Here is a 13034-nt window from a genome sequence, read left to right as displayed (position 1 = left end):
CTGAAATTTCTGACACACTGGTTCACTCCCTAAATGTCAGAAACAACAAAGGCTGAGCTAGTTCAAGCTAACAGGTGGTAACTCGATCCAGATCCCCCACAGGTGAGAAAGGGACCCAGTTACCTGCACCATCATTTGCTACTTCCCAGAAACTGCATTATGAGGAAACTGGAGTTGATATAAAACCCAGGCACTCACATATGAGCTATCAACCTCTTAATTACTAGGTCAATTGCCCATGGTCTAATAATCTCCTATATATTAATATTTCACTTGCTTTTTGTTAATTTGTTAGTGAATAATTTAGTAAAATTTTAATACATTCCACCTTTATTCTTTTTTTTTTAAGATTTATTTTATTTATTTGAAAGGCAGAATTAGAAAGGTAGAGACAGAGAGGTCTTCCATCTGCTGGTTCACTCCCCAGATGGCCACAATGGCCGGAGCTGCGCCAATCCAAAGCCAGGAGCCAGGAGCTTCTTCTGGGTCTCCCACATGGGTGCAGGGGCCCAAGGACTTGGGCCATCTTCTACTGCTATCCCAGGCCATAGCAGAGAGCTGGATGGGAAGAGGAGCAGCCGGGACTAGAACCGGTGCCCAAATGGGATGTCAGCGCTTCAAGCCAGGGCGTTAACCCACTGAGCCACAGCATCAGCCCCTCCACTTTATTCTATAATGATATTAAAATAGTTTCAATATGAAAAGAGCCAATAGTTATTTTGCATCATTAAGATGGTGTTCTATATATAGTAGGCAAAAAAAATACCTTAAATGTGTGAAAGAATAACACAGTTAAATAGTTTAAATAAAGCATAATGCTGTCTTTACATATTAGATGCCGTGTTTCATATCATAATGCAATGGGATTTCACACCAAGGAAAATAATAAAATTATAGCTTTACATACATATAGGTATGTGTATATATATACACATGAAGTTCCTAGTATATATTCTTTGTATATATTTACTCATTAAAATAAGTTTACACTTAACTTTCTAACTTAATGTTTCATGCTGACTTTAAAAATTCAATAAAACTGTTGATGCTTTACACAGTTCCTACCATATCAATTTGATATTTGCAACCAAAGACCAGGACGGTGCAGGCTACGCCACCACTTGGGACACCTGTAACCCACGGCAGAATGAGTGGTTTCAAGCACAGCTTCTCCACCTCCAACTCAGCCTCCTGCTAATGTTCATCCTAGGAGACAACAGGCGATGGCTCAAGTATATGGGGCCCTGCCCTTCATGTGAAAGGCCTGGCTGGAGGTCTAGGCTCCCAGCTTTGGCCTGACGCAACTCTTGGTGTTCTAGGCATCTGAGGAGTTTACCAGTGTCTGTAATCAATCAATCAATCTCTCTCTCTCTCTCTCTCTCTCTCTCTCTCTCCCTCTCTCTGTGGGAAGTGAACCTTATCAGGTTCCCTCACTTCTCTCTTACCTATCTGTATGCTCCCATATCTCAATGCTTCTATATCAACCAGTATCATGGTAACTGACAGACCCAGAACTGCCTTGGATCTGTTATGTAACCAACCTACCTTTGCATATTATGTAACCGCTATTTGCCACTATGGCCTGTAGGCCATAAGAGATTGGGAGGCATGACTAGATGTGAAAGCCAGCAGATGTATAGACGTCTCCGCCTTTGCTGGCCATCTTAAACACAAAGATGGATTCCCTTTGTAGCCCACTGGCCTCCTTGGGCCAGTGGTTATTTTCTGCATATCCTCAACACCACTGTGAGTAAACAGGAACATAAATCCATAAACAGCTCCAAGTTATTCTCTGGCCTGACACTGAATCTGGTTTTCCTAGAGCTGAGTTCCAGACTTACACTCTTTCTTTTTATCTTTCGAATAGAGGTTCTCTATATTCCTGCTGAACAGTGGTCTTTATACTTTTTATTTGCTAAACTGTTTATGTAGTGGAACATTACACCTGCAGCTGTAAAGTAAATTAAAATGTTATCACAAAAATTAAATAAAGCAAGCTGGAAAGAAGGAAAGGAAGAGGGTGGATTATTATTATATTCTTATAGTTGTATCTATGAACTACATAAAATGTTTTCTTTGTATTAATAAATAATCCAAGCAAGCTGAGAAAAATAAATAAAATTAAAAATTAAAATAAATAAATCAAGGTAAAATAAAAGACTACGTAAGGCTATCAAATCTTCCCTATTAGGCCAAATGAGGCAACATAATCTGTTCCCAGGAGTAATTCAGGTTTACACAAAAGTGAAATCAGTAGAAGTCAAAATATTATATTTTAATGTAAATTGTTCAATTTCTTCCATAAATCTTCACTAATCAAAGAAAACTAGGGATAAAAATTGAATTTCAGGGGTGGGCACTGTGGCATAATGGGTAAAGGTGCTGCCTGCAGTGCCAGCATCCCACATGGCTGCCGGTTCAAGTCCTGGCTGCTCCACTTCTGATCTAGCTCTCTGCTATGGTCTGGGAAAGCAGTAGAAGATGGCCCATGTCCTTGGGTCCCTGTACTTGCTGGCTCCTGGCTTCAGATTGTCTGTTGCGGCCATTTGGGGAGTGAACCAGTTGATGGAAGATTGTCTGTCTGTCTGTCTCTCTCTCTTTCTCTCTCTGTCTCTGCCTTTCTGTAACTCTGCCTTTCAAATAGTAAATAACTAAATCTTTTAAAAAATGGAACCTCCGTTAGTTTACTATTTGATTTATTACTACAAATAGAATTTCTTTCCCTTTAATTGAATACAGTAATGTAAATTAAACACATTGTCATGAACTCATTTTCTCTTATTAGCAAGTTACATTTCCATGGTTAAAAACAAAGCTAAGATTTTTTTCTCCTGTGGTGATATACTCTCCTTTTTATTACAGTTTTTCATCTCACATATTTATTCCGTTTGCCATGAGTGGCAAAAAAAGTAGCACTTTTTTTTTTTTTTTTTACAGTGGCACTGTAAAATATATCCTCAGCAAAAGCAAATATTTTGGTGTTGCATTGGCAACCAAAAGTCTTCTTGGTTTCATCATGATACATCTTCTGATTTTTGAAAAGTTGTGTCCATTTATTTCAGAGACAGAGTGACAGTGAGAGAGGTGGAAGAGACAGAGAAATATCCCTCTGATTATTCACTCCCCAAATGCCCACAACAGCTAGAGCTAAGCCAAGCTGAAGCTGGGAGCCAGTATATCTATCCTGGTCTGCCACCTGAATGGCAGGTAAACAAGTACTTGAGACATCTCTTCTGCATATTAACAGGAAGCTAGATCAGAAGTAAAGCTTGATCAGAAGATCTTTAAGGGATGCAGGCATCCCAAAAGGCAGCTTAATTGGCTGTTCCAAAATGCCCATCCCATAATATATCTTCTGATGTGTAGTTTCAATATTCTTACATTTATTTTTTTCTTTTTGCGCATTTCAGTTACTAATTGATTGAAATTCTTTATTTTGCTTGGTTGTATTTTATTTCCTCATTTTCTTTTTGTTTTTAATCGTTTCCAGCTATAGATTTTATTGTTAAACATGCTTTAAGCCAAGGAGTAATAAGAGCATATTTCAAATATGCAACTTTGTTAAGGATAAATTCTCAAGGGAAAATATATCAATAACAGTTATTGTACCATTCAGAATATTTTAATTTTATATTAAGAGTAAAGTGGTAAGTCCATGGAAAAACAAGGTTCTTTGTTTCTGCTTGTGCAAAACAATCAATATTTCTTTTCTAGAAGCATTTGTTCTCTGCACCAGATTTATATGTGCATGTTTAGTTGATTTGTATCATCCTCAAGGGAGGTGGCTTATTTGAGCTACTTGGATGGCAGAGTTATAAAGGTAATGACAATTTTCTGTTTTTCCCAACATCACCTCCTCATGATTATTATTCAGCCTGCCATATTAAAATGGCACGTTCAGTTCAAGGTAAGTGTTTAAAAACTTATTTCAGCTATTCAAATATCAGTTATAAAATAAATGTCACTAAACTGATCTTCTGTATATAAAGAGAATTGAAAATGAATCTTGATGTGAATGGGAGGGGAAAGGGAGAGCTACGGGTGGGAGGGAAGTTATGAGGGGGGGAAGCCATTGTAATCCAAAAGCTGTACTTTGGAAATTTATATTCATTAAATAAAAGTTAAAAAAAAAATAAATGTGTATATTCTCAGTCAACAAAATAAATATACATATGAATGATGGAAAAAATAAAATAAAATAAATGTCAATTTTTCTGAAGTGTAGTAGATGTTGAGAGGCAGTCAATAGTTTCAATATACATGTTGCCTTCTTCACTTATACTTCAAACAAGGGTGAATCACAATCTGAAGTTAGCAGATCGATTCTATGCATGCTTATAGTTCGTAGGCATTGAAACATGGATATTTATTTTGTTGACATTTTAGATTGGATTATCTCTTAAAACAATGTATTTCATAGTAACAGCTTATACTAAGAATTATAAAATGTTGTTTTTCCCTTCCTGAAGCCATATATTGATCATGCTCTGCATCTTTAAATATAAAGTTCTTGTCAACCATTAAATAGTCCAGTGATATATCAAACAATAGAGTATTTTTTAGAGCTTACTATGGCTTCATGACACAGGGTGAGAAAGCAAAAGAAAAGAGAAAGAAAGAAAGAAGAGAAGAACCCCATTCAAATGCACAAATAAGTGTGCAATAGACCATTGGCAAGGTGTTCCAGTTCTAACTCTGTAATTAAAAAGTATGATAGTTCAGTCCTGACTACATTACTTTGTTGTAGACATAGGCAATACTAAAGATCTCTAAAGTTCAGCTTACCTATGAGTAAAGTGGGTAAACTAAAAGAAACTAAAGAATATGCAAAAAAATATGCAACATCAAATGCAATAAAAATAGTGCTTGACACAGGGCTTTCTATATTAAACAGTAATTTTTATCTTATTACTATCATATTCTTAATATCAAAATGGTGTCTTCAGCATTGCATGGGCTTGGAAGAAAATCATCTTGTCTGCTAAATGTGTGACTTTGAGCAAATTATTTTACTTGTCTGGATCTGATAATTAATTTTAAAAATGAAAAATTTTATATAGCATTTTTGGAGAATTAAATGAGTTGAATTGTATATTTTCAGAACATATAGCCAATAAATATTAGTCTTATTTGCTACTCTGTCCCTTAACTGAGGAAAAGAATCATAAAATCTAAAGTATAGCGCTGTGATCATAGATAATAATGTACTATATATTTGAACCGTGCTGAGAGTAAATCTTGAGTATTCTCAGTACATACACACAGCACACACAAAAGGTAACTCTGAATCACTACATGTATTAATTAGCTTGGTTGTGCTTGTGGTAAGCATTTTACAACATATATCAAAACATCACACTGGATATTCCAAATATGTATACATATTTTACATATATATATATATATATATATAGCATTTGTCAATTAAATCTCAAAACTGAAAAAAGGAAAAAGAAATCACAAAGAAATAAAGAAACATCCCTAAATCCATTAGACTCTGTAATGAAATAATAGAATTTACAATGCAGAAAAGCTAGATGAAATTACTGATGAGCAAATAACTATTAGTTTTAAATAAATGTGTATCATGTTTTATGTCTCATAAGTAAAATTTTATAGAACAAATATGTCTAATCATTGAAAAGCAATAAAAGTACTTGAGCTTTTACATTTCTAGAACTGTGCAAATATTGTACAAATTTTCCTACTTCATACAAAAAGAACCCAATATAAACAATCACAAACGAAAGAATATAAACAATCAAAAATCAAGGTAGTAGACAATTCAGATGAAAATATTTTAACCAATAAAAGCATTTAAATGGTCTTATTTCATTCCTTCTTAAAAAATAACAAAAATCAGGCACTAAAGTATGTTAGAAGGGTAATTTAGACATGTTGTATTATGATAGCAACAAAATTTTCATTAGTGCTTCCAAGAGCAAATGTTAGTTTGGTGAGCAGACTCCCCTTTTAAAAAATGTTCCTACTAACTAGGAGCATAACTTTAAACTAGTGATATCAGTTATGTGACTACACCAAGATAAAGGACAAGCAAACACTAATGCATGGAGCCTGTGAAATGTGTGTTGGCCATTATCTTACAATCCTTTAAACATGAAAGATATCATTTCACTACTATCCTAAGTAACTAGGACACCCATTGCTATAAATTACCTAGAAAATATTCTTACCATGAATATGCAGGTATTAGAAGGCTTTCATCAAAGAAAAAGAGGTGTTTTTTTTTTTTTAAGATTTATTTACTTGCTTGAAAGAATTACACAGAGAGAGGAGAGACAGAGGCAAAGAGAGAGAGAAAGAGAGAGAGAGGTCTTCCATCTGCTGGTTCTCACCCAATTGGCCACAACGTCTGGAGCTGTGCTGATCTGAAGCCAGGATCAGGAGCTTCTTCCAGGTCTCCCGATGGGTGCAGGGGCCCAAGGACTTGGCTCATCTTCTACTGCTTTCCCAGGCCATAGAAGAGAGCTAGAAAAATCTTTTTCTTCAAGATTTCCATTTGCTATCTATTCCAGTGAAATGGTTGAAATTGTACCTTTCTTAGCTATTGTCTATATTTCAGGAGTGAGGTAGTGGATGGTAGATTCTCTCTCTTACTCTCACTCTGTTGCTCTGATTGTGTATGTCTATCTCTCTGTTACTTTGCCTTTCAAATATGTAAAGAAACATTAAAAAAAAAAAGAAGAAGAAACTTTCTCCAAAATTCTAATGTCTGTGGGGAGGATTTAAAGCAGAAGTTATGGAAAATGTTTAGAACTGGTTTTTGTTTATAGAACCTAAACATATGGAATATTTGACAGTCAAAAATTAAATGTATTTAAGTTTTACTACTTCATTATTTGACATATGTATATACTGTGAAATATTCATGACAGCCAAACTAACATATATCTTACCTTACATACTTAGCATTTTTGTGCCTGTGTACATTGAGAACATTTGAGATCTACCATCTTAGCAAAAGTTAAACATACAATTATATGATGCTAACTAGAGTCACCTTATTGTCCATTAGATTACAAAACTAATTTGTTTGTTAAGACTTTGTACATCTTGACTACTTGCCCACAGCCTAAGTTCCCCATTACCTAGTAACAATTGTTCTTTCAGTTTCTATGAACTTGACATTTTTAGATTCCATATATAAGTTAGATGGTGCAATATTTGTCCTTCAGAGTGTGACTTTTTCAAATAGCAAATGTCTTCCATGTTGTCACAAATTGCAAGGTTTTCTTCATTTTTAAGACAGATTAGTAATGACTTTGACCACTTTTCTTTATTCATTGGCATTCTGTTTTTCTATATTTTGTCTACTATGAATAATTTTGAAGTAACATGAAATTGCAATAATTTTTGGGACTGATTACATTTCTTTTAGATGTATACCTGTAATTGGCATTGTTGAATCAAAATGTAGTTCTATTTTCAATTTTTGAGAGATCACTATACTGTTTTTCACAATGGCTGTATCAGTTTCCATTTCTGCCAAGACTGTACAAGTGTTCTCTTTTCTCCACAATATTGCCAACACCTGTTATTGTCCACTTTCCTCTTAGCAGATACTCTACCAGGTGTAAGTTGACATCTCACTGTGATTTTTATTTATATTTTCCTGATCATGAGTGAATTGGGACTCCAGGATGGATACCATTGGTTGCTTATATTTTGTTCCTGTTTTTCATTACATTGTATTTTTGCTTGACTTCCAAAGAATTGCTCTCCTATGCCTTCAAAGGCCAAAAGGAAACATTAGTAATATGATTTTGTCTATTTTTTAAATTATTTTCTTCATTACAGATTTATCCTTTTATTTCCAGAAGTATTATGTTACAGTATAATTAATTTGGGGGTAGTGAGTTGATTGGTAGACCCTTAAATTTTACATTGAAAATGGGCACACAATTAGCTTTACCCTAGTCCTCACCCTCCTTGGTGTACCCTGGAAATGTTTTCTTGATTTCTGAAAGCTAGGTAAGCCTAGTGCTGCTTCAAGCCTGTTCAGTTTCCTTGACTTTGGTTGTAATTCAAAGAAAGAATATAAGGACATCATTGCTAGTATAACAAAGTTGGAAATAGGGAAATGAAAATTTGCAAAAACAGAAACAATAATTGGGGTAAATTGAGATTAATACAAACAAAATTTAAAAAAAATAAAATTCTGACCTAATACATTTAATGACCTACAAATATTGCCACTAAAAAACTTAATTACATTTTAATTTTTTTTAAAGAATACTTTAAAATATTTTAAAAAGGAAATACTCATAGAACTAATCTGGGTTCTTAGTTTAGTCAATCTGTGCTCTATTCCTACACCTTCTGCCATAATTTATCCTTGGCATACAGGTTCTTTTTTGTTGCAGTTTGCTAAAACTTTATGACATCGATGATATTGTTTCTTTTCTATAGCCACTGACAGGTGGGTTTAATGTTTCCTCACATTTCTCATTTGCCTCTAGTCTAGAGACTTTTCACCTTGCAAAATGTTGTTGCACTGTTCATGACCCCCAGTCTTTCTCACCTTGAAAATATTTGTTTAGAAATAAAACAAAATACTCTATAGAGTTATTTTAGTGGAGTTTGAGGAAAGAGAAAAAGTAGATGTAAATGCGCAATCTACCACCTATACCTAAAACTTGGCTTTTAAAATATTTATTGAATTTATAAGAGCCTATAACTTTTAACAGCTTAACAAATAGAATGTTGAGTGTTAAAATAGGTACAGTAAGTTTCAAAATGTGTAGAATATATCCAGTTTTGAACAGAGTATTAGGAGCATCTATTTTGTATCAGGTGTTATACTTTTTATTGAGTCTTTAAGGGAAAATAGTCATATAAATAGACATTTCATTTAGTTTGTATTTTGTTATTTTGGAGAACAATCTCAAGATGCTATGGATACACATAGGAAAAAAAAAAAAACTTACTGTGGCTCAGTAATTCAGAGAAAGTCTCCTAGAAAAGATAACATTTAAGCTGAGGCAATAAAAAAACAAGTAAAACAGAATGATAGAAAATGAAGAGAGACTGTAGCCCCTATGTAAATTAGTAATGTTCATGAAATTTGGCAAGGAGGAGAACATGACAATTAGAGTCCCAACAGTTGTTTCCATAAGTGTAGAAATCAGAATAAAAGGCAAGAAGGAACAAGAATTGTCCAGATATTTCTTTTAAAGGATACAGCCATACTTAAAGTGAACTGTTCTTAATTTTATTGAGTTAAAAACGTCCTTACTGAAGAACAGCCCTATATATTCAAAAAAGCAGGTGTTACGTATAATTTAAGTGGAATGAGTTCAACTTCTTGATCTGTCAAACAGTATGCTACAACCTAAACTTTAAGTTTCATAAGAGAATTATATTTATAACATATGTACTCTAGATGCAAGAAAGTTAAAATTATGGAACTCATGAAAGTACCATGACAAATCAATGCCAAAGGAATCCCTGCTTTACTGTCTGTAGATCTGTCCATAAGAAGCATTACTGTGTTAGAAAATATCACTGGGACTATGAGTCAATTAAGATGCTACAGTGACAGTCTTAAAGCTTTCTAACAAACTGATATGGCCTATCATTTCGGCGAGCCTCTCTCAGTGCCTGAAATTTGTCATTATGAAAAGTGCAGTCCACTGTGGCAAAGCGAGAACCTCTGAGATGCCGGTGCTGCCAACACTGGGGGCTGTCCACAGCCCCACACTTCCTCAATGAGTTGGGGAAGTCCCGTTGTATCAGAGTAAGACTTGACGGTGGCATTGATTGTGATTGTGGTGAGCTGGAGCCACCTAATCACTAACAAAAGAAATCTTCTGTTAACCAACAGCCACCAGGGCTCCTGTTTAAATATATAGCAACAAAGGTAAAAAAACAAAACAGAAATAGTTCTTCCCTGCAGCTTAGAATGATGCTGCTCAGGACCAGTCCAACACTGAATGTATCTGCACTGAGAGGAGTATATTCATAGAAGCCTGTTGTGTGAATATTTACTAACATTTTTGTTAAATGTTAGATCATTTAGCACAGTAAGTCTGAGCACATAGTATGCCATTTCATTCCATTTAAGTTTCTTGAATGTTTTCTTTAATGTCTGCAGAGGTGCTACCCTTTTCTTGAACTATGAATACTGCAATCGTTTTAATTCTCAGTATGGGTAGAGCTTTTTCAGCTTTAAATCTAAGGGGAACTCAACAGGCTTGGTTGGCAAATGCAAAGAACATTAAGAAACCATCTTGGCTGGTGCCGTGGCTCACTTGGTTAATCCCATATGGGCGCCGGTTCTAGTCCCAGTTGCTCCTCTTCCAGTCCAGCTCTCTGCTGTGGCCTGGGAGGGCAGTGGAGAATGGCCCAAGTGCTAGGGCCCCTGCACCCGCATGGGAGACCAGGAAGAAGCACCTGGCTCCTGACTTTGGATCGGCACAGTGCACCAGCCATAGCAGCCATTTGGAGGGTGAACCAACAGAAGGAAGACCTTTCTCTCTGTCTCTCTCTCTCTCATTGTCTATAACTCTACATGTCAACAACAACAACAACAAAAAGAAACCATCTGCTATGGAAACATAATTATTTTTCTTTTACCTTTTTGAAAGATCTTTCCTTTTGTAGCCAGTTTTCTCCCTTGTTTACCCCCGTTTGACAGTTTGAAAGGAAAAGACAATAGTAAGGGTTTCAAAATGGCAGACAAATTTGAAAGACTCATGAACATTTACGATTTTGATGTGGGCTTTAGGTATATGAACTTAAAACCACTGAGTTGGGGCCAACGCTGTGGCACAGCAAGTTAAAGCCCCAGCCTGCAGCGCTGGCATCCATACGGGTGCCAGTTCTAGTACAGGCTGCTCCTCTTCCAATCCAGCTCTCTGCTATGGCCCGGGAAAGCAGAAGATGGCCCAACTCCCTGGGCCCTTTCACCTGTGTGGGAGACCTGGAATAAGCTCCCAGCTCCCAGCTTCAGATCAGCTCAGCTCTGGCCATTTGGTCATCTGGGGAGTGAACCAGAGGAATGGAAAACTTTCTCGCTCTCACTCTCACTCTCACTCTACTTCTCTCTGTAACTCTGTCTTTAAAAAACAAATAAAATAAATTTTTTTTAAAAAAAATCCTTGGGTTGTGAAGGCAATGCCTTGGTTTTTTTCTGCTGTAGACAATGACTGTAATAAGAGAGTAGTCACCAAGAAAATCGTCCTTACTGATCCCCAGAGTGTTAAACATGCTGTTTGTGAAATCAAAATTGTCAGACTTGACCGTGATAACATTGTGAAAGTGTTTGTAATTCTTGGTGCCAGTGGAAGCCAGTTAACAGATGATGTGGACTCTCTTACTGAACTGAACAGTGTTAACATTGTTCAGGAGTACATGGAGACAGACGTGGCAACACGCTAGAACAGGGCCCTTAACCGGAAGAGCATGCCAGGTTTTTCATGTACCGGCTGCTACATGGGCTCAAGTATATTCATTCTGCAAATGTACTGCACGGAGACCTCAAACCAGCTTATCTTTTTATTAATACTGAAGACTTGGTACTGAAGATAGGTGACTTTGGCCGTGCACGGATCATGGATCCTCATTATTCCCATAAGGGTCATCTTTCTGAAGGATTCATTACTAAATGGTATAGATCTCCTTTTACTTTCTTCTAATAATAATAGTAAAGCCATTGACATGTGGGCTGCAGGCTGCATTTTTGTTGAGATGTTGACTGATAAAACCCTCTTTGCAGGTGTACATGAACTTGAATAGATGCAACTGATTTTAGAATCTATTCCTGTAGGCCGGCGCCATGGCTCAACAGGCTAATCCTCCGCCTTGCGGCACTGACACGGGATTTTAGTCCCGCTTGGGGCACCGGATTCTATCCCGGTTGCCCCTCTTCCAGGCCAGTCTCTGTGCTATGGCCCGGGAAGGCAGTGGAGGATGGCCCAAGTCCTTGGGCCCTGCACCCACATAGGAGATCAGGAGAAGCACCTGGCTCCTGGCTTCGGATCAGCGAGATGAGCCAGCCTCAGCGGCCATTGGAGGGTGAACCAACGGCAAAAAGGAAGACCTTTCTCTCTCTCTCTCTCTCTCTCTCTCTCTCTCACTATCCACTCTGCCTGTCCAAAAAAAAAAAAAAAAAAAAATGTAATTGGGTTCTCGCCACCCACAAAAAAAATAAAAATAAAAATAGAATCTATTCCTGTTGTACATGAGGAAGACTGTCAGTGTAATTCCAGTTTACATTAGAAATGACATGACTGAGTTACACAAACCTTTAACTCGGCTGCTTCTAAAAATTAGTCAAGAAGCACTGGATTTCCTGGAACAAATTCTGACATCTAGCCCATGGACCAGCTGACCGCAGAAGAAGCACTCTCCCATCCTTACATGAGCATCTATTTGTTTCCAATGGATAGGCCAATTGAACAAATACTTGGGCAAACAGTTAAGTTTCCTTCTTAATATAATCATGGAAGTCCATTTTCCCAAAAACATATTTTAGTATTTATTTTAGTATAAATGGCACTTACTCAAGCTATCCTGATCTTTTCCTTATAAAAGTTTCTCATTTACTTTAAAAATGTTTGATTTATGTGGTAGTAGCACACAAATTGGAACCATACTCTTTTTTTCTTTTGTCAAATGAGAAGGAAATACAAATATTTCCATCCCTATTGTGAATTATGATCTGTTTAGTGGATGAGAAAAAATGATGGATTTACATTAAGGATATTATGAAATAGTTTCCATTTTTTCCGTAATTGACAAAATTATTCAAGTTTTTTATATATCCATGAAGGCCTTATTTATGAGTATCAGTGTTTCACTGAACATAGGACACTACTATTACAGACCTTATCAATATTTGTTTTTTTTTTTTAATTAATTTATTTTTTGGACAGGCAGAGTAGATAGTGAGAGAGAGACAGAGAGGAAGGTCTTCCTTTTTGCTGTTGGTTCACCCTCCAATGGCCGCTGCGGCCGGCGCGTCGCGCTGATCCGAAGCCAGGAGCCAGGGGCTTCTCCTGGTCTCCCATGCG

The 13034-nt window shown here is 36.4% G+C and overlaps 1 protein-coding gene and 1 pseudogene across 1 annotated transcript in view; one reads left to right on the top strand and one right to left on the bottom strand.

Annotated features, from left to right (window-relative positions):
* Positions 1-13034, bottom strand: part of MGAT4C (MGAT4 family member C) — a 685880-nt gene that overhangs the window by 346561 nt on the left and 326285 nt on the right. The gene's annotated exons all lie outside the window — the stretch shown is intronic.
* Positions 10692-12456, top strand: LOC133768009 (mitogen-activated protein kinase 6-like; annotated as a pseudogene).

The sequence above is a fragment of the Lepus europaeus genome, chromosome 10 (genome assembly GCF_033115175.1).
Source record: "Lepus europaeus isolate LE1 chromosome 10, mLepTim1.pri, whole genome shotgun sequence".
NCBI lineage: Eukaryota > Metazoa > Chordata > Mammalia > Lagomorpha > Leporidae > Lepus > Lepus europaeus.
The sequence above is the reverse complement of the archived record's forward strand: the minus strand, read 5'-3'. Positions and strand labels throughout refer to the sequence as shown.